Source organism: Meleagris gallopavo, chromosome 22 (assembly GCF_905368555.1).
Source record: "Meleagris gallopavo chromosome 22, MGAL_WU_HG_1.1, whole genome shotgun sequence".
Lineage (NCBI taxonomy): Eukaryota > Metazoa > Chordata > Aves > Galliformes > Phasianidae > Meleagris > Meleagris gallopavo.
In genome coordinates, this window is record NC_139425.1 from 13,255,172 (window position 1) to 13,283,034 (window position 27,863).

General features: G+C 43.8%; 1 long non-coding RNA gene across 1 annotated transcript in view; it reads left to right on the forward strand.

Moving 5' to 3' along the window:
* The first annotated feature begins 247 nt into the window (after positions 1 to 247).
* Positions 248 to 27,863, forward strand: part of LOC104914068 (uncharacterized) — a 30,666-nt gene continuing 3,050 nt past the window's right edge. Inside the window, exon 1 of the long non-coding RNA XR_795807.4 lies at positions 248 to 27,730. This is a non-coding gene — a long non-coding RNA (uncharacterized LOC104914068). The remainder of the gene's footprint in view (positions 27,731 to 27,863) is intronic.

A 27,863-nucleotide genomic window follows, 5' to 3' on the forward strand; every position in this document is an offset into this window, starting at 1 on the left:
AGACAGAAGAAAGGAAAGAGGCCTTTGCTTTTCTTCTGTTGTGGACCTTGTTCTTCCAAAGCAGCCATTTTTTCAGTTGCCATGACAGTGTTAATAGGAGTTTATCATTTTCCCATGCCTGCTGCATACTAATGAGGGATCAATTCATGAATGTTATCTGCAGGGCGAAGCGGGGCCCAGCACGGCCGTGGCGGCACATCCAGGTCCTGGCAGGGCAGCCCAGTGCCTGCAGCAGCTTTGTGCCACGCAGGGCTTCTGCTCCTCGCCTTTGCTGCGTGCCTGCAGTGGGATATGCAGCAGGCAGACCTAACAACTGCAGTGACCAAAAATGTTTGACTCGCTGTTTCTCATTTGTCATGAGGAAAAAGCTGTGACTTATTCACGGAGATGGGGGAATGACTTCAGAGGTGTGCCATGGGGAAAGGCAGGATTCTGTCAGGCTGGCATAGCTGGCAGCTGGAAGCCTGTCGGTGTCGGCTGTTGGAGCACTCAGCTTCAGGCAGGCGGTGGGCAGGCAAGTTGGATTCATGCAGGAGAGCACTGCGGGCTCGCATCGTGCCTCTCAGCAGCGTGCTGTGCGTGTGGGACCGATCCTGCCGCCGCCAGCCACTGTCCTCAGCTCCCAGTGGTGAAAATAGATGGAGAAACTCAGAGATAAGGAGCTGACGGGAGAACTGGTGGAGGTGCAGCTGAGCAATGCTGAGCAGTTGTTATCTAAAAGTTAACGGAAATTGAATTCCGTGGTACCAAACGCAGTACGGCAGCATACACTGGAAGATGTCTGTCCCAGATGCAAATGGAGAGGGTTCTTTTTCCTCGTCAATTCATCAGCTGCGCTGAGAACGTGCTTTCGAGTTGATTGTTATTTATATTGATGTTATGATTTATTATAGGCAGTAAACTGAAAATCAAACGATGTCTTATTTGAGCTATGTAAGACTTTTCAAATCTGTACAGTCGTGTTTCTCATATCCTTGATTCCTATGTGTAAATCAGCGGTTTTCTTTATGGGCTTGTATTTTATTTTTTTTTATTTTCCTACTACAAAGGGCCAAAGAAATGAGGAGAGAGTTTCACCTCTTTCCAGACCCCACACCCACCCATTTATTTAAAAGAAATCTGACAGTATTTTGAGCTTTTCTTTTTTTGTTATTTGCAGTTGTTCTTTTATCATTATCTTCAGGAAGCAGCATTACCACGTTGTAGATAAGAGGCACATCCAGATGTGCATATCAAAGGATGAACAACTACTTATTAAGAAAAACTTCTTTTACGCTGAGCGAGGTTCAAAGGAATAGTAAAGTCTATGGCATAAGCGACAAAACCGTCTGGCAATCCTGTGCATTGTCAACCTAATGCACAGGACTGGGGGAGAAAACACTTTCATCAAAAAGAAATGGTGGCGAAATGCATGTAGAAAGAAGAAAAGGCACTCAGCTCAAAGGGCAAACGCCCTTCTAAGCAGTGACAGTATTAGCCATTCCTTTAATGTTAGAGCAGTAAAAAACTTGAATGATATTTAAAAAAAAATGTCAATTTACCTTTAAAATATGGGGTTTTTAAAATTACTTTTAACAAAAATGTCCCAAAGTATTTAAAGGTTTTCATGCCTATATCAAAAGATACACAGAATATTTATTCATTTGAGTGGAAGGCAGATTAAGAGAGATGGTGTGCCAGTTTGTATAATACTGGGAATTGCATGAATTTGCAATACGTGTCCAGCAGTAGATTCAGGTATTACTTGTCATCTTCAAAACAAACTGTGCTCTCTCTCTCAAACTAAAGGAGAAGTACATAAGTTTAGTTGTGTGTGTAACCGTGCAGCTCCGCAGCCGTGGCTCAGAGCTTCAGTCTGGACTTGGAGTGATCTTAAACAGCGATCCCTCCTCTGGCTCTGCCGAGGAGAGGCAGTGCCCTGGGCATCCCCAGTTCTGCATTGCTGAGTGCACACCTCACACAGACTGCTGTTAAATGGTTTTACTCATAAACCGCTGCAAACAGTTTTTCTTTTTTTCTGTTGTTGTCTCCTCTAAGCTGCAGACAGTGCACAGAAACTCCACCTCCCTCCTTTGTGGTTGCCCATAGCAGACATTAAGGGGCCAGGGAAGGTTAAAGGAACCGTTACTCTGCTGCTCCTTCTGGTTCACTTCCAGGATCCGCCTGCTAACATGCTATTTTATTAAGCAAACTCCAACATAGGCTGGCGCAGAAGTAACCAATTCATCTCACATTTCATGCTTAGAGCCATGGGCCTAGATTTGCTAAAGTGGGTGAAAATTTGGCTGTTTCCTCTCTCTGCTTCACTGCATTCAACCAAAAAGGTTTGGGGCGATATCTTCAGGGACGGGTTGTATTCTTCAAGGTGAAATCTGTGCTTTCCGAAGGTCTGTTGGTGCAACAGCCGGACTCAGAATGTCCAAAGTTACCTGCCAGATCTAGGGTTTGGTGCATGCCCAAGTGTTGCTAAGTTTCAAGAGTTCCAGGTTGCTTTTGTGGGCTCACACGTGAAGGTGAGCAGGATGTACTTAGGACTCGTCTTGCAAAGTGCTGCCTGAAATTCACTTGCGAGCAGCAATGTTTTTTGTAGTTATTTGAAAGACCATTTGATTGTTCATAATCAATCTTTCACTATGAGTAAATTTAAATTAAATTACATTCAGTGCTAGCTGTAGCACACAATGTGGCAGTTCAGCAGCTGGCACAATCATTCCAAGTTTCCAAGTTATTTTCGTTTTTAGCTCTATTGAAAATACGAGATTGCAGAAGGCGCTGCAATTGATACAACATCCTCACATGGCTTTACATTATAATTTCACATCGGTTTTACCTCAGAGTTTCTAACAGGTCAAGTAACCTTCTGATTTCATTTAAAGTTTCCATTATTCTCTCCTGAAAGGGAAAATCTAGCTCTTGTTTGGACAGCTTTGGTAAGTCCAAAGGAAAAATTGGGCATTATAGTGAATACAAAAGATTCACTTTCCATGCATTAGGCTTTTCAATTGCTTTCTTAATGCAAAGTTGGACAGGAGAGTATAGGCAAGAAAAAGAGATCATTTTGTGTCCATGGTCAGATGTCAATATTGACAAAAATAAATGGAATATAACAATAGATTCTTGCAAAGATGAAGGTCATACGACTAAAATGTCTAACTAGACCTTGCACTATAGCCGTATCTTATTGCTGTTTGTGAAAAATTGCTGTTGATGTTGGTTGGTCGGGGTTGTTTTTCGTGGTTTAAAACATGTAAAAAGAGAGAAAGTCCAGAATTTTTAGTGATCCCACTTTAATAACACGAAAGGCAAATCAAAAATGAAACGCTCAGAGAATTAAAAATAAAAACAGAAAAGCATAGGGAGGTCAAAAGTGTTCATCTCATGTGCACATCTCTGTGCTTTTCGAAGTTTCTGTCTTCAAAACTGAGACGATGCAAGCTGCTCCCTCTGCCTGCAGGAATGCTCTGACTTCCACTTTGTATATTGGGTTAATTAGTGATAGTCTGAAAGGTCACTGCATCTTATGCTGAGAGTTTTCTTCACTTCAGGTTTTACTGCCTGAATCAAACTATTTATGAAATCAGCCTTTCAGATTCTTCTGTTTTGTCTTTGTTTTTGTTTTCCTAGTTAACACCACTGTTTTAAACTTCAAACACAAAGAAATAACTCAGATACTGTTCAGCTTTTGGACTTTTTCCCCTGGAGGTGTTTCCCAACTGGGACAGCAAATGCAGCTTCAGGCTGCCCCAAATGTGTGACTGTGTGGCAACTTCTGGCTGTATCTGTAGAGGCACTGGGCAGAGTGAACAAAGATTAAACGTCAAGCAAAACCTACTTTGGTTCGTAGAGGAAATAGAAAACTTCAATCACATTTACAAACGATTTGAGACCTTTGGCTCAGAGACTCTTGAGAATTTTGAAGTGCCATAATTTATGTAGTATATAAGCTCAGTCTCATTACTGCTGCAGCATCTCATGTCACTGCTGCTCCTACCTTCTCTCTTACTATGCAGGGGGCTGTAATACAGGCATCACTTGCTTATCTGCATGGATATCTCTTGCAAGAGTAAAGGGTGAAGCTAGCATTAAATGTTCAGAAAAATATGGGCAGTTACCAAATATAAAAAAGGACTTCAGTTTATGGCTAATTTATGGATCTGATGAAAGCTATTCCTGAGACTCAATCTATTATTTTTTTAATATAAATGACTCATTTTTATTACCACCACAGTCTGAAAATGTCCTTGTGTCTTGTCTTGCATGTGGGAAAACTGGCCATTAATTTAACTCCTACAGGCAAAGCAGTTGGCAAAGGATCCCTAACCAAGCATTGTTCTTCCAGAGTGCTGAACAGCCCCACCAAGTTTGTTTCAATTACACTGCCATTTCCTAACTGAATCCAAAATATTTCTTCAAAAGGCTCATCTGGTTGAGGGTCATGATCATAGGTGGAAGGTCAGTTAGTCATTTGCTGAGACATTCACTTCTCACTCAAATAATCTTTCATAAATCTTAAAGGAATGCAACAGTTTATGTCAGAAGTAGGGGAGGTGAATGGGAAGAGAGGAGTAAAAGATATTTATACAAAACACATTGCTTCAAATGAAGCGTAAGTTGTCAGTTCTTCTTCCTTGTACCTGTGAAAATCATTTTTTTTCTCATCTCCAATACAAACCATCTACACTGCTCCCAAACACAGGGAGCCTTTTGTGCTGCCCTGGTGCAGGGGCCTCCTGGAGGCTCAGGTCCACGCGTGTGTTTGCTGGTTGTACACAGGTGTAGGTGCTACCACTGGGCCAGTGCAGCTCTCGTAGGAACAGATGCGTCTGAAAATTCAACAAAAATACATCAGGGTGGTTATGTGTTGTGACCAGCTGAGTTCAGCTAATGTAAGGGCTTTGTGTGGCCCAAGTCGTGTGTCCTAAAGCAGTGTCCTCAGCACACCTGGCCACCAGGAGACCCTGCAAACTGCCACCTCCTCTCCAACCGCGAACCAGACCTCAGGTGCTATTTTAGCAGTGCTTCCAATTAATCATTTTGGGTAGAATAGGATGCCTGGTTTCATCCGTGATGGGAAGCTTCCAAGTGCTGCTTTAGTGCAATGCCAGCGGGCTTTTGTAGAGATTAGACAGATTTATTTCTCTGTTTCTGAATTTGAATAGTAACGCTATGAGAAATTCTTACTCTAAATGCGACCAGTCTGGCTCCCAGATTGCAGTAAGTGAGCCTGGTGCTTATCTGATCCTGGGGTGAATGCCGTGTGTCTGTCCTGAAAGCCAGCGGTGCCGTCACCGAATGACAAAAGACAAGTATGCTAAATAGACGGGAAAATAAACTGTTTATCAGATGCAAATAGTGGAGGAAAAAGTTCAACGAACTGCTTGTTGTGTCGGGATATGTACAGCAGTTATTTCAGTGTTCTCACTCGGGCAGATTTAATGATATTCATTTCACGTGAGTTTGCTTTCCCCACGTGCAGTGGTCGGTGAGGTTTGTTAGATGAAAGCTGCCAGAAAACGTCAAATCTTAGTGCCGATATATCCGTATTGGTTTTGTCGCTAAAAAAAATATATTAATTTCGTAAATCTATATTGTGTATGCATTACAGATTTATCCATAGAAAACAAACGTTAGTTCTAATGAAGAGGGGGCTGATCCCCCCCAGCGTTATCAGTAACGAACACCAGAAGGATGCCCCGCAGTGTTTCTGAACATGAGTTCGATGATGAGGTGTGAAATGTCGCAGTGATTCGGTTTGTGTTTGTTCCTTTCATTTCTGGATCGCCGTGAGCAGGGCGATGTGTCAGCGCTATGAGATGCGTACCGCTGCATGAGCTGAAGGGTGGAAAACGTTCCTACGTTGTATTTCCCTTTGGCAGTCGCGGTAGTGGCTCACAGTGCTCCTGCTCATCGTTGTTTGAGTGTTAATAACGTGTTCAGTTGATCTCACCTTACATGTGTTAGCGTCCTTAAATAAGGATGGCAGTTTCCTGGGCTTTATTCCATAAGATCTCCTTTCTTCAGTATTTTCTTATTAAAAAACAAACAAACAAACAAAAAACCTGGTGAAGTTTTCCCCTTCACAAATAAATTGATTTTTCCTTTGTTTGTCCACAGCCACCGAGGGGAGGATGTTATGCTCCCACTGCTCATGTGACTTAGCCAGCATGGGTACAGCAGCGACAGAAAGAAGAGCTCTGGCATGGTTTGGCTGGCTGCTCTGCTTCCAGGTCCTGAGCTCAGCTCCTGCTCTGGTTGTAAGGACAGCTTTGTGTCGGTGAAGGCCAGGTCCCAGTGCACACAAGCTCTGACACATGGGCGGCTCCGAGGTGCCTCTGTGTGCTGCACTCCACGTGTCAGGGATGCAGTGTTCTCCCCTAAGCAGGCTGCAATCACATCTCTGATGGGAATACTCTGGATTATGCATTTGAAAGATTTTTGTTTTTTTTTCCTTCCTAAATAATCCTTACACCAACAGCTGCTTTTTCTGTACAGCTTTCCCAGCAAGCAAATCTCTTTCTGGGGTGAACACACAAGGGAACGGGGACAAACAACTAAAGTTGCTATGTATTTGTTCTTAATTTGAGGCAAATTCTGTGGTTCGTTCCCATCCCTCCATCTGCTGAAGATGCAGGAACCCTTTCATCTCTCCCACATGAAAACAAAAAGAAGCAAGTTGCTGCAACAGCCTGGCATTCTTTAGTTAATTAATTAGCTTTTGCACTGATTTGAAGTTAAAACTTTGCCGACAATTTCAGGTGAGTACCTGGATTTGCTTTCCCTTCCACTTGCAGAGCAGACGCTGCAGCCAGGCGGCTGTTGTCATAAAGCTGTAAAAGCAGGAGTCTGCATGAGGGAGAAATGTGTGCACAAAGCCATCCAGTATGAGTGGTGACATCCCCGAGATTATTCTTGTTTTAAGAGGCTTTTTGATTTCTAGGCTGGTGAAAGGAAGCCGCCCAGCTTTTTTACAGAGATTCAGACAAATCTTTTTACAGTGAGCAGCCCTACACCTGTGGTGGGGCAGATCCTCTGCAGGGGTGAAAAGGGAGCGCGGCCAACTGAAGTGTGCCAGTCTGCAGGTGGCATCATCTGCTGGGAGGTGAGCAGAGCAAAGCCCGGCCTCCACTTAGCCTTGTCAAAATAGGTGGTTTTTTCCCAATATCGTGGTCAGAGGAGGCAAAACTCAGACAGGCTTCCCTTTTCATGACACATTAATTATGTCAGAAGAAGGTGGAATCAGGTGTTGAAGGTGAAAAATAACGAGTATGTGTTATCCCAAGCAGCCTGTGTCATTGTCTGCACAATTTCCACTTGCAATCAGTTTGCTCCAACACTTGTGACTGCAATTCATTGCCAGTGGGAGGATGCAGTCTGCTTGTGCGTCATCCTCAGTGGGATCTGCAGGAGATGACACACCCTTTGGTAACAGCAATGTTCCCTGAAATCCTGGGGGACCATGTCCGCCATCCATCCTTTGGAAGTGGAGCTGGGAGCGTGCTGCTTTGTGTAGGGTGGGCATTCATCCAGCCAGCGCAGAGCGTGGGTAACCACCCTGGCATTCCCACGCATTGCCAAACGGCAGCAAGCCTCGGGTGTATGAGCTCAGCCTGAGATGCAAGTTGATCAAGGCCTGCTTATGCTATTTTTGAGTCTCCTAACTTCACAGTTTCGGTGCTTAGGATTCATCGTGCTAAAACCTTTCCTTTTAGGGCATGATAAAAACTCTGCTTTTGTGTAATGCACTCGCAGGAGAGTTTTGTTTTGTATTCTGGGCATTTTGCAAAATAAGTTCAAATGAAATTGTTGTTTATAGTCATAACAGTTCCTTTCCTGCTTCATTTTAAATGCCTGCTCATAATAAAATACAAACTCGTCCCGGCGGTTGAATAAGCTGATAAAGCACATAAGCAATTCAGGGATTTTCTTGTTTCCATTAAAAATGCCTGATGTCCTGTATTCGCACGGTTGCTAACATGATTTAGGTCTGGCCCACTAAGCTCTTTTCAGCATACTGTAGGTCTAATTGTACACTTTTCCCAAAGAGGAACACCAGCTTTTTCCCTTTCTCTGCCAGGATGCTCCCGCTGTGAGCCTGCAGCAGGGCTGGCTCCTCGGGGGGGCACTTCCAGCCCCACTTCCTCCCCCAGGCTGGAGCAGGGGGTCCTGGGGACCTCCCCAGCCCTCCTTGGGCTCTGTCTCACTGGCGGTCGCCAGCTTGCAGCCACACCTGCTCAGGGCCACTGAACAGTTTTTTTATGAGAAAAGCAGCTTAATATCTTCCAGTAAGAATCATTTTGGAGGAGGTTCCCATCCCCCGAGCCTCCCTTTTCTTTTACCCCCGCATCTCCTCCGGGCTCCGAGCACAGACCTGAGTGCCCCCTAGCACCAACAATCCCATCTCTGGTTTTTATACTTATGGTATAAACATTTCCTGAAGCTCATAAACACCTTTGTCATTTATCAGTGCAGTGAAAGATGTTTATTGCCTAAATATGAAAACTGTGACGGGATTAGTGCTTAAAGGGGTTCACTGCCCGGTGATGCTCTCCGAAGGACGGGCGGCTTCAGGACCCAATTTTCCATGTGAATACCGAGGCCCCACTTTTTAATTACTCGTAGCGATGATTGCAGCTCCCAGCATTAAATGGTGAGCACTGTCTGACCAAAGCTCATTTTACAGCCGTTCTGGTATGTACCAAATTGAAGGAGGTAAAAGAAAATGGTCGGGGCGGTGGGGGAGGAAGAGGAGATCTATAACTGGCATGTTAATAGAACTCCAGTTTGTCACTTCAGCAGCACACCCCGAGCGTAATAACTAAGCTTCCTTTCTATACCCCCTATGAGCCCCTTTGTATTGACAGATGCCATTTGTTCATTTACGACGTGATAATAAAAACCTTCAGTTTTACTGAATGTTGTTCTTTTCCTCCCCTGACACTGGGGCACCAAATGGTTTGTACTGCACTCAGCAGGCACTTTTCATTAGAGATCATGGCATGAAAATGAACTGTATTTGAAAAGCATTTAGTAGCAAAGTTCTGGTATTGAATGGGCTGCATATAAATCTTCCCTACCTAAGAAGCAGCTTCCTGGGTGCCCCCGCACGCATTTAGAGGCGCGTGCTGAAATAATGCCTGTCTTTATGTGCACTGCTGCATTCGGGAGTCCAAGCGCTCGGATTCCTGTAGTGGTTATTGTATGTTGGTATCAATTCCCTGCGCTGTTTTTTTAAAGCCCCCATCTAGCTTTAAATGGCTGAAAAATATTTCTTTTGGCTCATCGGTGCTTCCCGAAGCTGGAGATTGTGAGTGCTGCCAGAAGTTTTCACACAGGCGCACAAATGAAGTGAAAACTGTAAATTTGGGCATCTGGAAACCAGCAGCTGAGCTGATAATTAAGCCTTTATTCAGGAATGCTTGTAAACATCATCCTGAACTTTATTTCTAAATAGTATTCACAATGCAGGCTTACAGCACTTAAACAATGTGGCTTGATTTTCAGAGACACCGAATGCTCGGAATATTACTGACCTGAAGATATATACATACATATAAGTTCATAATTCTGTGTTTGATCCACCTTTCAAATTTCTGCCCAGAAGTTTGCAATAATGAGTAAAAAGTCCAGCAGCTAAATGAAGGAACGGACACTGTTTGTTCAGCACTTTTTATTTGTTTTCATGCTGGAGGATAAGGAGTATTTCCTTCTCATTCTGTAAAGGAATCAGGTATAAGTTTAGTGGCTACCCATACGTTTTGCTGGGAATAGCATATCCGAGCGCAACATAACTTAATATGTGGCAATAATCCATAGTTATTCATAATTAAGCCAAAAAAGTGATAATTATAGCAAAGCTAATTTGGCTGGAGCGGAACAAAAGCACATACTGCACACTTTATATCCCAGCAATGTTCTCTGCATTTTTTCCAGGGCAAAATTCTAGCAACATATCACAAAGTTCTGCAAGGCTGCAATATGGCAATTAGTGTCTTTAATCATTATTTTCTTTTAATCCCTCTCGTTTCACTACATTTGGCAAAACATCTCTCAGAGAAGTATTCACTAACCACAAGCAAGGCCACGAGAGCTGTTATCTCCCTTCCCTGATCATCCAGGAGAGTCTTTTATCGCCAGCATTATCACTTGTTGCAGAACCAGGAGGGCGATGGTAGCCCGGAGGATGAAATAGTTGAATCATGGGGAACCGATTTGCAGCGCAGAGCTCAGCTGGTTCCCCTTTCATCTGCATGCAGCTCCGAGCCGCTGCTAAAAATCTGTTTTGTGGCTGTAATAAAATTCATTCTGCAGCCTCGCACGCACACACCAAATGGTTTGCCTAACTCGGGAGTGTTGCAGTCATCTGGAACAAAGGGAATTCGTACGTTTTGGGGGGTTGTTTTGTGTTTTTTGCTTTTGCTTTTGTTGTGAATCAAATGAATGTAATCGTTATCTTCTAAAAAGAAACTGAAGGGCAGGGATGGGGGGAGGTGCTGCTGAGTTCTGATCCCTGCAAAAAAAGGTCTGCAGTGAAGTTTGCCAAATTGTAAAGAGAGCAAAATCATCTTCAGGCTTTGTGTGACCTGAAAATGACAGCACTCAGCGCTCCCAAAGAGTCACAGCACAGCGTTTTGAAGCAGGTATCCTGCACCCACCGTCTGGTGCCCCGTGTTACATTAACACTGCCTTTGGTCTACAGGAATGCTGAGCGGCCACATCCTTGGGGCACCAGAAAGGCAGAATGCCAGGTTCTAGCACAGGTAGAAGCCCGTGTGCCATCTCTGCCCACCTCTGTGTCTGAGCAGAGCTCCTGCTGTGCTGGAAGGGAGGCTGCCCTGCACCTCACCTGCCTGCAGCTCGGTGGGAGGATTTCTTCTTTGCTTTTAGTTCATTTGACATGTGGTGACTTTTCCCACGTGGGATTGAGGGCAGGTTGCCACAAAATCATTTTTATGTAATTTTGATTCTGTATTGGGTTCCAGTCAGATTCCAGCTGTAACATCACAGTCTGTGTGATAGCTTTAGTCCCTGCATGCGGTCTGTGACCCAGGGGGTTTCATTAAGAACAGTGGAAGTGCAGACAGGATGAGGTGGGAGATGCTCTGATGGCTGTAGTTTGCCAGCAGGCAGCCTGGGGTCAGCTCTGTTGTTTCTTAGTGGTCTCTACTGAGAGACGCCAGTCCTGGGTTGGTTGCATTGAAATAACTCTAATATCTTTACACTGAACACAACTCCACGTCAGAAGCAATCCTGTTGAATTAGAAGCTTTTTTTATTTGTTTATTCATAGAGAGAATAAATCGGGATTTTTTTTTTCCACTCAGAAAGCTGAAACTTGCTTTTGGGTGGCTGGTTGTTGTCAGCATCTGAACTTAAACAAACCTCAGGAGTTTACAAATGCAGGTGCAGACTAATCTCTGCATTTACAGAGCCCAGTAAGCCATATAACCCGTATTGCATGTCTCATTCTCTGTACAGTTACAGTTTCAACTGTTAAGTAATGACGTGACTTTTTATTCACTACCCTCTTTTTCTTTGTATGCCCACAAACACTTTTTATGCTGGAATAACAATAATTTCTGCTTAGCTAGAGAGTCTGCTAACTTCTAAATCACTGCCTACATATGCCCGTTTCTTAGATTTTGATTAGACTAGAAATGTATAGAAGAGTCTTTTGTATAGAGAAATGAAGAGTCTTTTGTAATGCTTCTGAAGAAAGTGCTCTATAATGCTCTTTAAGCTTCTATGCACCCGAATGCAAGAAATGGAAATAAATCTCTCATGTTTTTCATATCTTATCTCTTGCTTTTGCACAAAAATGACTTCTGCTGAGCACCAGATAACATCTCCCTCTGAGCACCGAGCGCTGGGTTAACTCAAAGAGTTCTCCCCTCTTCCCAGGCTCTGCTGCTCCTCGCCGTACTGTAGGCCGTTACTGTGGTCATGCAGCAACCAAAGACAGAAGGTGTGGAGTGCACCCTCAGAAAGGAACTGGTGGAAACCTATCTGCAACAAATCACAGATACAGCAGTGCAGTGGGAGCCACCTACAAAGGAAAGCAAAGGGAACCTTCTAATTCTTGCAAGCAATAGCAAGGAAGATCAGTTAGGCTGGGAGGCCTCTCCACCATCAGCATTTCAGAGTGTGTCTGTGAGTTACATCAGCCCTAAAGTGCTGCTTGTTGCTTGTTTATTTACAAAGGAGACCCGCAAGATGTAATTGCTGAGGAAAGCTGATGAGCAAGGGTACAGCGGGCAGCCCTGAGGTGAGGCAGGGCAGAGACCAGCAGTTAGATGGCTGCCAGCAGCTGGGTGCTTTCTGAGAGCAGCATTGTGTGTCATAGCAGCAGGATGGCTGTCCTTGCCCTGCCCCGTGCTTCCTGGTTCCTACCCACCCTGCTTAGGCTTCTGAAATCCTCTGCTGCTTGTACCCTGCACAGCTCCAGAGACACATCATGAATGGAAATCTCACAGGCATCAATTTAGAGAGAAGAGCTGGGCGGGGTGTTGGCTGAGGGCCGACAGCCGCTGCTCAGCTCCCCTCTGCTGCCATCTTCCTGGGCAACTGGGAGCAAATTACCTCTTCTCCCCTTGCCCTAGTTTCACCCTTTATACAGGGAAATGCAGATGATGTTTCCCAATGTCGGTGTGATGTTGTGACATATCATACTCAGATACTGTGTAATGGGGACACTATAAATTCCATAGCTACTTTATCTGATCCAGCAGTCATGAGTCTGCCTGTCTGAAAGTTGCTGCTGTTGATAAGAAAACATTCCTGCCCTGAAATTCCTTTTTGAGAAAAGAGTAAGGAAGGTCTCTGCCATGTCCTGGTGAGCAGGTGCCTGCACTGCAGCAGTGGAACAATCACATGCTGTGCTGTCCCACACCGTGCTGTGTGAGAGCCTCTGGACGTGTGCACTACTGACCCTGCAGAGCCTCTGCTGCCTTCCTGCAGGGCTTGGGCCATCACAGCAAACCATACAGGTGTTGTAAGAAACTCTTCTCATGGTTTTTTTTCTGAAATAGCAAAATGATGGAAATTAATGATCATAAGCCTGTCTGGAAATTAAAAAAAATAAAAAGGATTTAAATATGCATAAATGTATTGCTTTTATCTGCTTTTTAATGAAGCCGTTTCTATGGCATTTGATCTATTTGCAGCAGTTTTACACCAAGTTTAGCCTGATGCAACACACCGATAACCCCCTGAATATCTTTGTTCATCATACGCTGACAGTGGACTCTTACCTCCTATATGGTGCTTTATTATTTGTCTTCTGGTGTCAAACTAACTACAAGATCTCCAGAACACACACATATATTCCTCTGTGAGCAAGCAGGAAGGAGTTTCCAGGTTACCAATGGCAGCACCAGACGCTTCTCCACAAGGCAGACGCCACGATGATGGCCATGCACACCCTTGGAGAAAAGCCATTTGTGCCACTTTGGTGGTGTGAAAGTCTCAGCAGCTCCAGCACTGTCTGTACACCTGAATTTCTGACCCCACAGCAGCAAAGTCAGAGAGGCTTGTTGTTTTTGTATGTTTATTACCAAATTCTCGCCTCTTCTTCTCTATTTTTCCATTTCATCTCCATACAGGCAGCCCTACAGGGTTATCTTAAATAACACATTTATTAATAATACTTCAGCATTTTGCAAGGAACGTGGCTTGTCTCGCTCTGTTTACTGAGCATGTCATCACTAGAGTGAAATGACAACTGGGATCAAAACTCTGAAATCACTATCTGTATTTTAGACTGACCTCAAGTCTTTCCTGTAACAGAACCACTGCCACAAGCACTTCAGAAGCTGCAGTGTTTTCCATTTTTAACACTGTACATCATTATCTTTTCTTATGGCAGTTTTTGCTGTGTACATTTGTTGATATTTTGTTGCTGTGGTTGTTGCTTTGATTTTGAAAGGTAGGGATGTACTCACAGCCAACTGAAATCAGATTAATTGAGCTCCTTTTGATATAAAGGTCTCAAATCAATACACCGTTTCCCTTGTAAAAAAATCACAATTTTTGTGGTTTTTTTTTCCCATGCCTCCTGAGATCTGACACATCACAGTGCACTTGGAACTAACTTTTCCTTCCCTTCGCACCCCCACATTCCCCATGTGCAGCTCTGTTTTTCCCCTCAGGGTACCCATGGGAGGTCTGGAAAACTCCTGGGAGCTTTCTTAGAGCGTTAATATGTATAACACCGTGCTTTTAGGTTTAAAGTAAAAAAATATATATAGGGACAGATTTTTCTTTCTAAGGATAAACAAGTAAAGCTGCTCGTTAAAAGCTGTTCTTAAGGGAAAGGTCCCTTTTATCATAAAAAGCTTAATACCAGTTAATTGTATTTCATTGTATTTGGCAACTATGGTACTAAGCATTTACAATTCCTTGTAAAATGTCTGGGCAACACTGACTGAATTCTTCTGGACTGTATTTTTTTTTCTTCTTGATAAGTAATTTCTACCTAATGGTCCAGTCCAGTATTTTCTGTTCAGCCCTGAAGCATTTTGTTTGCCTAAAGCAGAACCTTGTCCCTGGTATCTATGCTGATCTTTATAAACCTGTGCCGTGATGCTTACTGTGAGCACCATGATTGCAATCACAAGTGGGAGCAGAGCTTTCTGCTATAAGTAATTCTACAGATAACGAGAATAAGCATTTACAAGATGAAACTCTCCAGCTCAAACGCATATACCAGCACAGAAACACAGGCACCTTCGGATAGATGACAATTTTTTGATGGCAATCAACATGCATTAAGTTATTGGTTATAGCTGCACTCCTTCATTTTACCCTCGCTTGAAAAGTCAGCCAGTCAGTGCTTCAGATAAAGGCTGTGAAATCTGATCACTGGAACTAAAATGGATGGCTTAGCTGCCTAATCTCCTCCATCCCGTTATCATCAGCTCGCAATCCCCTCCCCAGCCATCGTCACAATTGGGAAATAGCCACAGACTTTTGGGAATATTCTACTCTGGTAAAGTAAACAGTTCTCCAAGGCTGCACGACCATGGGTTGATGTGGTGGGGAGACCCAGAAAGGGAAAAATGTCTGTTGGAGTGATTTCAGCGCTTTCATGTGTCATATCAGCTTGTTAAAGTGGATAACTGGATGTGTGGTAGTAAGGGCGTCTGAAAATATCTGATTACATATTCCAGGTCTGCACACTCTGTGTTTATTCTAGAAAATTACCACTGAAAACTAAATTCTCACAGGCAAGAAATGCTATTTTCAGCATGAATTTTACCTGGGAAAATAGAATTTGTCTCGTGGACATGGTGTGCCCATCAGTGCAGCACGTGGGCAGGGTAAGACATGCTTAAAGCAGCCATTTGAGATATCTCCTGCAACGGGGATCACACTCTGCTCTCGTGCACGACCCAGAAGCAGCTGGAAGCTGAGGAGACCCTCTGTTCTTCTTGCTCCTGCAGACAGCATGAATAGGACCGGGTCGGGGCAGGGTCAGGGGCAAATACAGAGCACTTGGGGGGTGGCCCCTACAACAAACTGCCCTCATGGTACCCACAGAGCTGTCCCAGAGTCCTCTGCCCCCACAGCCTCTACTTTAGTTTGTGAGATCCTGAGTGAGAGCCAACGTTTATTTCTCTGCGAGGTCATTTCTGTGTGCATAGCGGGAAGTCCCGGCTTTGTTTTTCCAAAAGACTTTCTCTGTAAGTGTGAAATACGTTCACCCTCCTGCCCCATGTTGGAGGAGCACCTACTGCTGCCTCCTGCACAGAGACCCAGAGCAGCCCGAGCAGAGCTGAGGAACTGCTGGCTCTCTGAGCTTTGCTTCTGTCACCTGCTGCACTCATGCTTCTTCCAAAGCAAACTCCTTCCAGCTTTGCATAATGCACACAGTGTTGCTGTCTTGTCAGTGCACTGAATAAGAAGACAAAATACTGCTGACGTCACTTGTCTTTTACATCCAGACCTTACAGAGCTTCACAAAAGGCAAAAATCAGTTGTTTCAGTTTTTCTTGGTATTATAAAGTACAGCCCGTCTCAGTCTGGTATGAGGTGTTTATTCTGTTCTGCAGAAGAGCTCAGGCACTCCCATAATATACATCCCAGATTTAAACTATATTACATGCTGGAAATGCAATGCTGGTTATAGCAAAAACCAAAACCAACAAGTGTTCTCCAAATTGCTGCAATCCCTGAGTAGGAAAACATAATGTGGCAGAAAACGGATGGATTGGACTCACTTGCTGAACCTCTGGATGTTTCAGCAGCTTACATTTATTAGGCTTTAACTGGGCACTTTATTGGCGATAAAGCATCCCTCTCTGCGCCCTGCAATAACGTGAGCGTGCTCAGAACATGTGAGCTGCTGCTAATTAATCCAGTTGTGATTATCTGGAGTGTTTTACAGTGTGTCATTTTGGCCAATGTGCCAATGCTGTGTGAGATCTGCTCACCCTTCTGCACGGGAGCATGAGCTGCTCCGGACAATAGCAAAAATCTCCAGGTAAATGCATGGAACTGGGGACTTGGCTTTAGTCTTCACCCATGGCATAAGGATTACTGTGGGAGTAAGAGGGATGGTCTGCTATTATTGTATGTTCTATGTAAGATAGCATTTTTTGTATTTAAATTCACATCGAATGTCCTCTATCCAAAAATAGAGGTATTTCCTACTCTGCACTCCCCATCCTCCTTACACAACCAAGGACATATTTAAAACTTAAGGGCAAATGTTCCATAAAAAGCTGCCCAACCCTTTGCAAATTCCCTGCATAACTCTCGCATGCATCCTCTAACTTTAGTCCATCCCTTCTCCGAAGTTGTAATTTGCCCTCCAGTCCTTTTCTCTCTTTTTTTACAGTCGTTCAGATGGCAATTAGCTCAGGAGAAGCACTTTGCTTCAATTACAGATCCCTCCATCTCAAGTTATATGCTCGGCTGTTTGATGCTAATTTGAATGTTGTTTTGCATGAAACATCAGTCCGAACTCTCGAATTGTTCCCCCCTTATCTGAGATTTGTCTCATGCTTTCCACCCATGGGTGTGGTGATCGATGTCCCACACAGTCCCAAAGCTACCTCCTCACACAGGACCAGGTTTTGTTAAAGAAAATCCCTTTAGGCAGAACGCTGAAGCTAAAGAAAAAGTAGAACTAGTGCTGACCATTATTACAGCCCTCTTCTCTCCATCGAACTCAAGGCTTCACAAAGAGAAGTAAATGTTTTCATCTGCGTTTTACATGTGCATGAACTGAGGCAAAGGGGGAAAGGGTGCATCTGGACCGAGACTGACGTGATACGGAGCCAAAGAGGTCTGGGGGCTTTGGTGGCTCTGAGGACATTGCCCCATTTTTCCTTAAATAATTTTAGTTTTCATAAGGATGATATAATTGGGGAGAGCTACAAGAGTTAGCAAAATTTTCCTTTCTCTGTATGTTCAATTTTTTTTTCTATTTAAGAATAATTAATTAATGCCTGAATACATGAATGTGATAACTTGAAGCAATTGTTACTCATGCTGTGAACCTCAGCACCAACCCCTGTCCTGTATATCTCTATCAATGCTTCCTATTCTAGCCTCCAAAGATATCCATTCTTTCTTTCTGTGAAAACACTTTGGGGCAGAACAAATTTAAGGAGCGTTTTGGGGGAGAAATACTGTTTTGGGAACCGAATATTGGGGTGCTGAGTGCTGTGAAACAGCCATCATAAGAAGCAGTGCGAGGTGCCCTTCAGAATTTTGAGAAAGCAAAGACTGCTTGTCATCATGGAGGTAATTGTGGCTGAAAAATGACACTGGACTTAGAATTGTATATGACACTTTCATTCTTGGCCTTTCTCTTCACCCCCCTCCCACCCCCCAAATTTCTACTGCTGTATATTAAGCATCCGCCTTGTGAAGTTAGAGTAGCTCATAAAAGTGTTAAGTAAAAAGTCAAAACTTACATGGGAACAGTTACATTTTCTCTGTGTGGCCATAATGAGGTTATTTATGGTACATGTAGGAAAGATTAAAGGTTTTCATAATAAAGGAAAGCAAGAGCTCAAGAATTGGGTGCCTCCTAACAGCACTGACTCTCAAGACAGGATAAATCACCCAAGCAACCATTAAAACTTCAAGAAGATTGCTTGTAAACCTCCAAGCAATGCCAATAAAGCATATTCCTTGGCATATAGCAGTCCATATGGTGGAGCTCAGCAGTTTTTCAGAAGTAAGGGCTATTCACAATTTAACCCTACTGTCTTTTTCCTTGTAGGGCGTAGTGCCAATGAACCACTATCAAATCGATGCAGTCTTTAAATGCGGGAGGGTGGGGGGCATGGAGAGCAGACTGCAACCTCAGGAAAAGTTAACTTAGCAGGAAGAAGACTTCTTAAGAGCATGAAGATGTTTTTAATTCCCGTGTTTAGGAACTCGGTGCCATTTTCCATTATGTTGCTTCGTGGGGGTCTCCCATCATAACAAAATGTTAGAGACACATTTTTACGGGCCATCAGGAAGTTAGGAAAATAGTCCAAGGCCCTTCAAGGTTGTGGTTCATTTGCATTTTAAAAAAGTCAAGTTTGCCCCTTCCTCCTACTCTGAAAGGCCAAGGTAGTGAGAACAGCACTAAATCACAGTGTAGATTTGAGAGTGGCATAACATCAGCAACTGCGTGGGACAAAGCCAGAAATGCCCCCTTACTTTTTACACCGGAGAGAAAAGCCCAAAACCGATGGTATTGTTCCTTTTGTTGCTGTTGTTCCTTGTTGGGAAACCTAAACCAAGAGATGTGATCCTACAGGCTCAGGCTGTACCAAAGCAGGCATGAGAAAATGCAGGTAGGATGTACCGTGTGTTAGTGCTGGCTGCAGGGCGAGTCTGAGATGGAGCCCATAGTTCTGCAGAGCCTTTGGATTGCTTGTTTGTTTCTTTGCCAGTCCTTACTCAATGGAAGTTTCCAAGTGTGGCCTCCATGTTAGTTCTTAACCCTGATTTAAGAAAGTGCTACAAATTTATGAAGCCTTACTCCTGCACCCCGCAGGCTCCATGTGGAATCTGCAGTGTATTTCTGGGGAACTGCTGACAGCAGGCTCATTTCCCACACTGACATCTTGATTCTCACTGAGGGGATTTCTGGTGTTGTTGCACAATAAATAACAGTGATGAGGAATACCTACTGGTATTCGGGCAATGAAGATTTAAGCAAATGTTCAGTCTATGGGAAATACATTTTTTTCCAGGCAATAGTGTAAGAAAGAAACATAAAGTAAGTCTAAATCTCCTATAAATACATTAATATTAGTCAGTTGATGAGAAAAGTTAATTAGTACCTCACCTGATATAAATGTTCATCGTTATATTAATGTTCATGGAGTTGTTCTCAAACCACGCAGAATTGTCCTAGTTAATCCAGCTCATTGGACGTGTTCCTTAGTGACTTTATGTATACATGGCTAGGATTTCCCTACAGGGGAGATGGATCCAGAAAGTCTGTCCATGCAAACACGCAATAATGCAGACTCCAGGGCAGTCCTCAGATGTCACAGTGATTACTACCATGGATTATTAACCAATGTGACTTACAAAAGCAGTGAGCACTCAAGCCCCTCCAGAATGAAGAAACACCAAATTTCATGCCTTGCATAGGCAAGGAATATTTGCTACGTTTGTGGGGAGGTTCAACAGCACTGAAGATTCAGAGCTACATTAAGACTGAAACAGTGAAGTGAATGGGAACCAATACTAAGAAAACGTAGCAAGTGTGACCCAAGCCCACTAAAATCTCGTTGCTGTTTACTTCATCCCCCCTTCCTCTTCAGAAACCCATGCATTACCAGCACAGTGTCTGATATTCCGAAGCGCCCTTCTGAATTGTAACAGTCTTATTCACGTAGCAAAATCGTTCAGTGGAGCATCCAGAAATGCCCATGAGATTTGAAGGTAGCCTGGAAATCTTTCAAAGGATACCGAAGATAACTGCAGTGGGTCTTCTATTGCATTTCCATTTTATGGCATCTTTTTATATTCTGTAGTAGGCTTTTCTGAATAAAAATGAGACAGCCTCTTAAGAGGCCTTTTTATTATTTGCATTTGGCAAAAACAGCCTTAATGAGCTGTTAAGAGTCATTCCCCAGTCCTATTGTTGGCGATGCATGGGAGCCTGTAAAGTGCTGAAAAGCCAAAAGACAATTTATGATCCCTGATGCTATCCCTTCCTGAGACAGCTCTTCAGAAAGGAAGATATCTGGGGAGTAGGAAGTTCCATTATGTAAATGTCTGAGTAACTTTCACCGGAGTCATAACTGTGGAATTTGCTATTTTCATTTCACAACTGTTTACGCTCTCTGAGTTCCCCTTGAAAGCATCAGTGCCATCATGCACTGCCTGGCCCTTCAGCTCCACAGCGCTGGAGAGTAGGAAGATGAGTCAAGTGAAATTCCCCATTCCTTCCCAGCTCTGAATTCCAAGCAGGCACTAATTAATTTACAGATTTCTTTTTTTTTTTAAAGCACTGTTCATGTTTAATATCTGGCGGCAGCAGCCCCTTTGTCAGCACTAGTTGCATTAGCCTCGTGCACGCAGATCTGGAAAGTGTAAGGGAACAAGAATTCACTGACATATGGGACAAGGGGGTTATTCAGCACCGTGGGGGAAAAAAAAACCATGAAACAAAGAGTTTCACAAGTTTCTGCAGCAGATGGATCTGTGGTTCTTGGCATTGTTTTCTCTTTGAAAATGGACAGCAAGCAGCGAGTGTCAGAGGTGTTTGTTATTGACTGAGGTGCTGGAAAGGCAATCAAATATTTGTGACAAAGGCAAAGACCTTGGATGTTATCATTGACACCCAGACGCCTCAAGAAAAGAGCAAATATTGCATTCATTGTATTGTCTCTTACTGTAAAGGCAAAATGACATCTGTCACCAGGTTCCTGTGTATCGATCTGCTTCAGCCCTTCCTAACTCAAATACTGTAAATGGATGAGGAATAGCTTTGTCAGTGCGGCAGTAATTAAGTGATTCTCTCGCTGTCTGAACAAAAAGATGACCCGATGAGGCCTTCTGTTTGTGCAATTTTTCCTGTTTTGAGAGCAACACTTTCTTTGGTAATAAAAAGAAGGGTGGCATTAAGCTGCAGGGCAGCTGCAAGCTGGCCATCCCAACAAGCTGTCAGGGCCTGGCCTCGGTGTGCAGCTCAGGGCTCTCTGGGGCAAAAAGAGATGGGAAAACAGCCCTGGTGAGCAGCAGCCCTGTGCCTTCCCTGCCTGGGTCCTGCGGGTCGCAGCCTGCAGCAGGCACACGTGGATGCAGGCAGTGAGAATTTGGGCCACGGTTGCATTCAGCTTTTCATCTGATTTGGAAGCGTACACCGTGTTCCTGATTTGCATTTGGATGTATAATTTTCAAGCTGTTCTTGACTAAACAATGAAATGTCTGTAATTTGATTGCCTTCCCTTTGTTGGTACACATAATAGTCACTTCTGTTCTCCTGCAACAGAATAAAGTTTCCAAAAATAAAGCGACTTTGCCCTCCTGAAGGTGCCAGCCCAGGTGCCACTTTTTGCTCTTAGGAAGACAACACGGCATCACATATCTGTCTTTTTCGGTCATATTTTTCTGGTTGATATTTGAAATCCCCTGAAATGTTGGAGTCTGATTCTGACCTCACATCTTAAAACCAGTAGAGTGACTTTCAGACTCGTTCCTTCTTCCATTAATAGCAATATAACTGCAGTATAATTTTTCCCCATTGGGGAAATACCGCCTTGTTGTTTTGTTAAACCCAGAGCGCTTTGTCTGCAATGTACTCATCAGCAATTACTCATGTGCTGAGCGTTTTGTCACAGTTACTTACTGCTTACAAGCCAGTTATACATAGCAAACAGGGCCAGACTCTCGCTGCTGCAAGCAGCTGTAAGGAGTGTGACAATACAGCCATGCAAATTTGCAGCAGCTGGATTCTTGGCTCCTCACTTGGCTTCTGATTATTTAAAAATGTTCTCTCCTTCTGTAATTTTATTTGCATAAAAACACAGCACAATAATTTGACGACTACTCACCCTCACGCTGTGCACAGAAACAATCAGCTCGCGATGGAACTGAGCAATCCCTTCTTTTCCCCCTGAAATCACACATCTTTCGCTTTCTCTCCTATGGTGTGACTTACAAAAGTGGCTTACAGTGCAGCTGGGCTACGTGGGGAAATGAGTAATGCGGAGTTGTTAAATGAAAAGGATTATTGTTCTGTTAGCTCGTGGAACAAAGCTTCCCAATAAATGTCGTGTTCTGCCGGGCACTGGGTGCTTTGTGCACCTCATACCACAGTCACACTGTTCCCGAGTGCTCATCCGCAGCAGTATTCTTTAATGCTTAACTCGGTGACCTCACAAAAATAATTGGTGTGAAGCAAATTTACTTAGCCCTCTGCCTTTATTTGCTGACTGAATGGCTCTGAGAATTGTGCATATTGTTTATGGAAATGAAGAGAGAAAAGAAAACAGAAAGTTGCTCTGCAGATAAGACGGCCGTGCACAGAAGGAAGGCGGGGGCTCAGTGCCAGTCCCCCCCTGCACTGCGGGCACCTCAGGAAGGATGCTGACACACTGATACAACTGCAAATCAGCTCAGTGACTGCGAAGGTCCAGGACAGCTGCTGTGATTTAAAACAGTTAACATTTTTGACATTATTAAGTTAAAATTTTGGGTTTATCTGTGAGCTTTGAGCAGTAATTATCCCCCAGATGCAAACAGCAGTAATTTATAAGCAGATTTCTCCTGACTCGCAAGTGAAAGGATAGGATAGATTCTCATTTCTCTGCAAAAGTCTGTACAAATCCTGGCATAGCCCTAATTGAACTGTCAGGGGAAGAGTTTTGGCACAAGCTGCATTCCAACCTCAGAGCATCGTGCCCAGCTGCACCTTCCCTGTCCCATAGCATCGTGCCCAGCTGCACCCTGCCCTGCACCCACCGCAGCTCCATGCACCCCGAGGTGCTGCAGGAGGCAGGGCAGGCTGCTGAGCACAGGGCAGAACTCTGCCAATTTGCATGCAAATACATTTATACACATATATACGAGAATCTTCCCCATGGAAAAATCCACTCCCGCAGCTTAAATCGGTGATAGACATAACAGCATCGTTCGGCCTGATGTGCATGTGATAGAACCACGCTGCAAAAGCAGCTTACCAAACAGCTTGCGGAGATTAGCTAACAAGAACTAAGTTATTCTTTTCAGAAGGTGTTATTAGCATATTTTTCATCAATACTATACTTAACAGCTACTACATAGCAGGAAGTGGTATTTAACCTCTTGTTACAATGTAACGAGATTACTTTGTATGGTTATGTTACATTCCATTCATAAAGGCCCTCCTGTGTCCAGTTAATTAGATTCACTGTTTGGCAGCATTAGCTTGAAGAAAATGCAACAAAACGTATTTGGAATATTTAAATGTTAAGCCTTTGTTTTGCCTTTCTTTCTTTCAGGCTGTACTGAGCTATGTAAAACTTGATATTGAGCGATCGGCATTCATTGCCCCCTCTGCCCGGCCTGATGAATGGGGAGCGTTAACCATTGAAATCCCCGCAGTTAATTCTCACAGTTCTCTGAAATGCGGGACGATCACCTCATTTCTGAGCCCAAGCCGGGGGGTTTGGTGTTGTTCCGTGCAGCTCTGCACTGTCAGGACTCTTTTGCTGCAAGGTTTGCTTTCCAGTGAGCTCACGGTCGGTTTGGACAGGGGCAGGGGAACCTGGAAGGGGCTGATCCGAGTTCAGAGCCTGGAATCAGGCAGTAAGACAGGGAATGCCCTATTTCTGCCTGAAATGGCTCCTGTGGTCTTAGCAGTTTTTCTGTGAAAAAGGTGTCCTTCTCTTCTTTTACTTCTGTTCCTAAAGATTTCCTGGGTTGCACAGCTGGTGTCAGGAGTTCTATTCATCTGAAAGATCCAACATCAGTTAATAAAAGAATGGGTGAAGAAATAAACTTGCAAAGGCTGCGTGTAATTTGGAAGAGTTGCATCAAGCAAAGAGCGGTTGGCATCTCCCTCTTCCAAGAGCTCTTCTGTGCTTCTACAACAAAAGCCTCGAAAAGCAGGCAAACAGCTCTGCTCCTCCGTCTTTTTGTCTTCTGTGAGAGCCATATCGTATGGCTTTACCTCTGTGTATCAGAACTGCATTGCAGTGTAACGGTGCCACTGTTTTGCAGCTGAGCTGTGCAGAGCACAGCCGGCCGTGGGGTTACAGGCTGCACAGCCCATGCAGCAGCACAAAAGTCACATCGGGTCTTTTTTTTCTGCCCTTTCTTCCACCCACTTTCCCAAGATCACCAACACAGCCTTCACCCTCTGCACTCATTTTAGGCAAAAGAAAATTTACAAGAGAGCAGGGAAAGCATATTTATGTATTTCCGTGTCCAGTGTTATTATTATTTAAAATAAAAATAAAAATGTTGTAGATGTTTTTTCTGCATGAAAACCTGATAACTGGATTCAAATTCTTGTTTGTTTGTTTCATGCTGTGAAAGTGCAGCCAAGCAGTCCTGAATCCCACACAGTGCCCACTTCGGCTGCAGTCAGGTGAGCTCCAGCCCTACAGGCAGCAGCAGCCAGCTGTGACTCGCACTTTCGGAGCACTGAGGGGCAGATGGAGGCACAATGGTGCCCGCAGAGGGGAGGGGACACGTGGCCACCTGTGGCTGTGGGCACCTGGACCACTGCCCATCTCTCTGGGGCAGCCCCAGCCACAAGTCTCATGGGAAGGGCCCTCCCCACACGTGCACCACACTGGGGAACAAATTCCAGCTTTTCCACGATTTCTTTCAGATAAGAAATTCTTTAGAATATTTTGTTTGTGTGTTTCCAGGCTGCAAAATTAATTTAAAGGGACACTGCCAAGGTTAGCAAGCCCAGAATTTGATTTGAGTGACTGTGTGTGTTTCCTAATGACTTTGTAAAGTCTGCACATATCTTTCCTTCATTTTATTGTATCTTTTTCTGAAGACAAAGATATTTCTCCAGGGAAAATGTATAAAGGCTGCAGGTCGGGCTTCATGGGCACTCCTACTAAATCTGCCCGGTGCTCATACGTAACGGAGGGAAAGCAAATTAGAAAGAAAGAAAGCTCCTCTTTCAAGCTTTCCAAAGAAATGAGTTTATTTTAAAAAGAAAAAGGAGTTGAACCAAGAGTCCTGTGCAGCTCCTTAAGCAACGCTGTCTGAAATTTAAAAACCAAACGAACGTAGCAAGTGTTTGTTGGTGATTATGGGGCACTCACTGACTCCTGCAGCAGTTCCCACACTTCCCAGGGCCGCACTCTCCCAACATCTTCTTCAACCCTTCCAGATGCAACCAACTAATCCCCACAGCGGCACTTTTCCACTGTAATTGCTGGATTTATCAATTATCCAGTTGATAACCTGTAAGATGTGTATCCTCCTATATGCAGTTGCAGAATCTTCCTTTCCCCTTCACCGTGACCTTGCTTGATGAAACAAGGCAGTGATGCTTTTGGGTTCTTTTTTGGCCTTGCCTCAAATACATGGGCACAAATGTTGTTATGAACCACCTTTAGCTCTGGAAATGTGTCTCATTCAAATATTTTACTGACAGCATGGTTGTGGCTGTTAGCTGATTGCAGAAATGGCCCAGTTGGAATAACAGAATGTCCCATTCAATACAAGCCCTGGAGACTTGCTGAAGATGAGGTGATCTGCTCTTGAACTGTGAGTTATCATAGAATCAGATACAGATAACTTCATCTAGAAGGTAAATACCTATTTCTAGGGCATCACTTCAGAAAGAAAACTCAAAGAAAGTTCCCAAAATACATCCATGTGGTTGAATTAAAGAGGCATTCTTACCTCTACCAGTTCTGAATTTCCCTGAAACCAGTACCAAAAGTTTTTCTATAACATTTTCTGTTACAGCTTTGTGTTTTATTGGTTGTTTTGGTGTTGTGGCTTTATTTCAGGAGTGAAATAAGGACACATACTTACTCACATGGATAAATATTCTTACTTGTCCAGATACATAAGTTGTGCAGAGAAGTGATGTAAGCTTGCTCTGCTGGTGAGTGTCCTCTCTAATGGACTCTGTTTCTGTTCGCTTGCAGCAGCCAGCAGAACACGTGGAACTGCACGGCACGATGAACTGTCGTGACACAAGGATGGGCTGTCGTGACATGAGCATGGGCTGTCGTGACACGCCAAGTTTCTGGGTGCGGGTGGGAGCTGTCCAGCAGGGCCTGGAGCTGCAGAGGCTCCCAGCTGCTGCTCTGCCTCACATCCTGGGAGCCACCAGCTCTGTGTGCTGCACCAGGCAAACACCAGGGGTTGGTTTCATCTCCTGTAAAAGCAAAAGAAACGGTGTGCAGTGAGTCCTCCCTTCTTTATGAGCACACGCACACATAGTTTGTGGTCTCGGTGTTGGTGCCAAACAAGCTCAGCACAGCTGTGGCAGCCCTCCATCCCTGCTGGAAAGGAAGCACCCACCTGCACAGGTCACCGTGGGAAACGCAAAACTGATCGTATAGGGATTTGTTTAAGGCCACATCGTATCCCTTACATGAAAGCAGTATCTGTAGGAGTGCTCTTTATTCCTTTCCTGCAGGGCTTTCTCGAGTATCTTTTTTCCCACCTGTGTTTTAGGACCCTTCCAATTTCACCTCCTACTGGTAACCCATTAAGCTGAAGACCAAAAAGCGACACAACTGCTCCTCCATTTGTCCAGTCAGAGATTGGAGGAAGCTGTACGTGATGGAATTCAGCAAAGTATTGTGTCACACACCAAAATTTAAACTTCTTCTACCAGGATTGCAGATATTCATAATGTTGGGCATGCACACAAGTAGCTTGTTGAATGGTGGCTAAAATGATGTCCTATTTGTCAGTATAAATTCTACATTAACACTTATTCTGGACCACCATGGTAAAATAAATCATTATCTTTGCCACTTAGTACTAATGAAAAACAATATTATTGGTATTTCTCCTATAGCAATTCACTTAAAGAGAAATGCTGTGCAATTACAGAGGGTGGCTAACCATGCCTCTTGATCAACCTGATAATTAATCAGAATAGAAGAAAAAGCCCTGTATTTCTGAGTGCTGATCAGGCAGCAAAGGCACTCCAAACATCTGAAGAAAAAACAGTTTGTTAATTGCTGTCTAGACAGTTTATTGCTGCAATAAGATCAAAACACAGAATACTGAGGTTTGGGGTATGAATCATGCAGACTAAACAATTGTTTTATTGCATTTACAGAGCACTTGATTTATAATGCAGTCAGTTTGGTAATAAAATTCCTCTATTGTATATCCTGAATAATTTCACCTCTTTCTGCATCTCTCTGTTTTAATTCTTTATCAGGATGTTTTAAAAATATCCTTATGGAGGGGAGATTGCTGTTGTGTACGTATAAAGTTACCTACCTCAGACCTCAGTTATATCACCACTGAGCATCCAGTGCTCAGCTGAGCCTTTGTCAGCTGCTGGCATTAAGGACACGTTGAAGAACAGATTTATTGGGCTGCTGTCTGCAGGAGCACACTAGAGGAGAAGTAAGACTGTCCCATTGCAAGAGGTTTCATCCTACTTCACACTGAACTACAAGGAATTGTTCAGGCAAGTGACTTTTTTTCTTTGATACTTATTACTCTGCAAAACATTTTTCCTGAAAGGAATGATTCATCTCTCTTCTTGTTTACCTTCTTGGGTACCTCTGGAAGACCAAAGTTTAAGGGGATTTTCCCAGGAACCCAGAAACTACTGGGATGAAGTAAGTTACTCTTGTCTTCACTGAGTGGAATAGTTGCATGAAACTGAGTCTGCATATTTTGCCAATTTTCCTGGGAACATGAAGTGTTGTTGCCTATGTCTTTATATAAGAAAACTTTGTATTGTTTTTCATT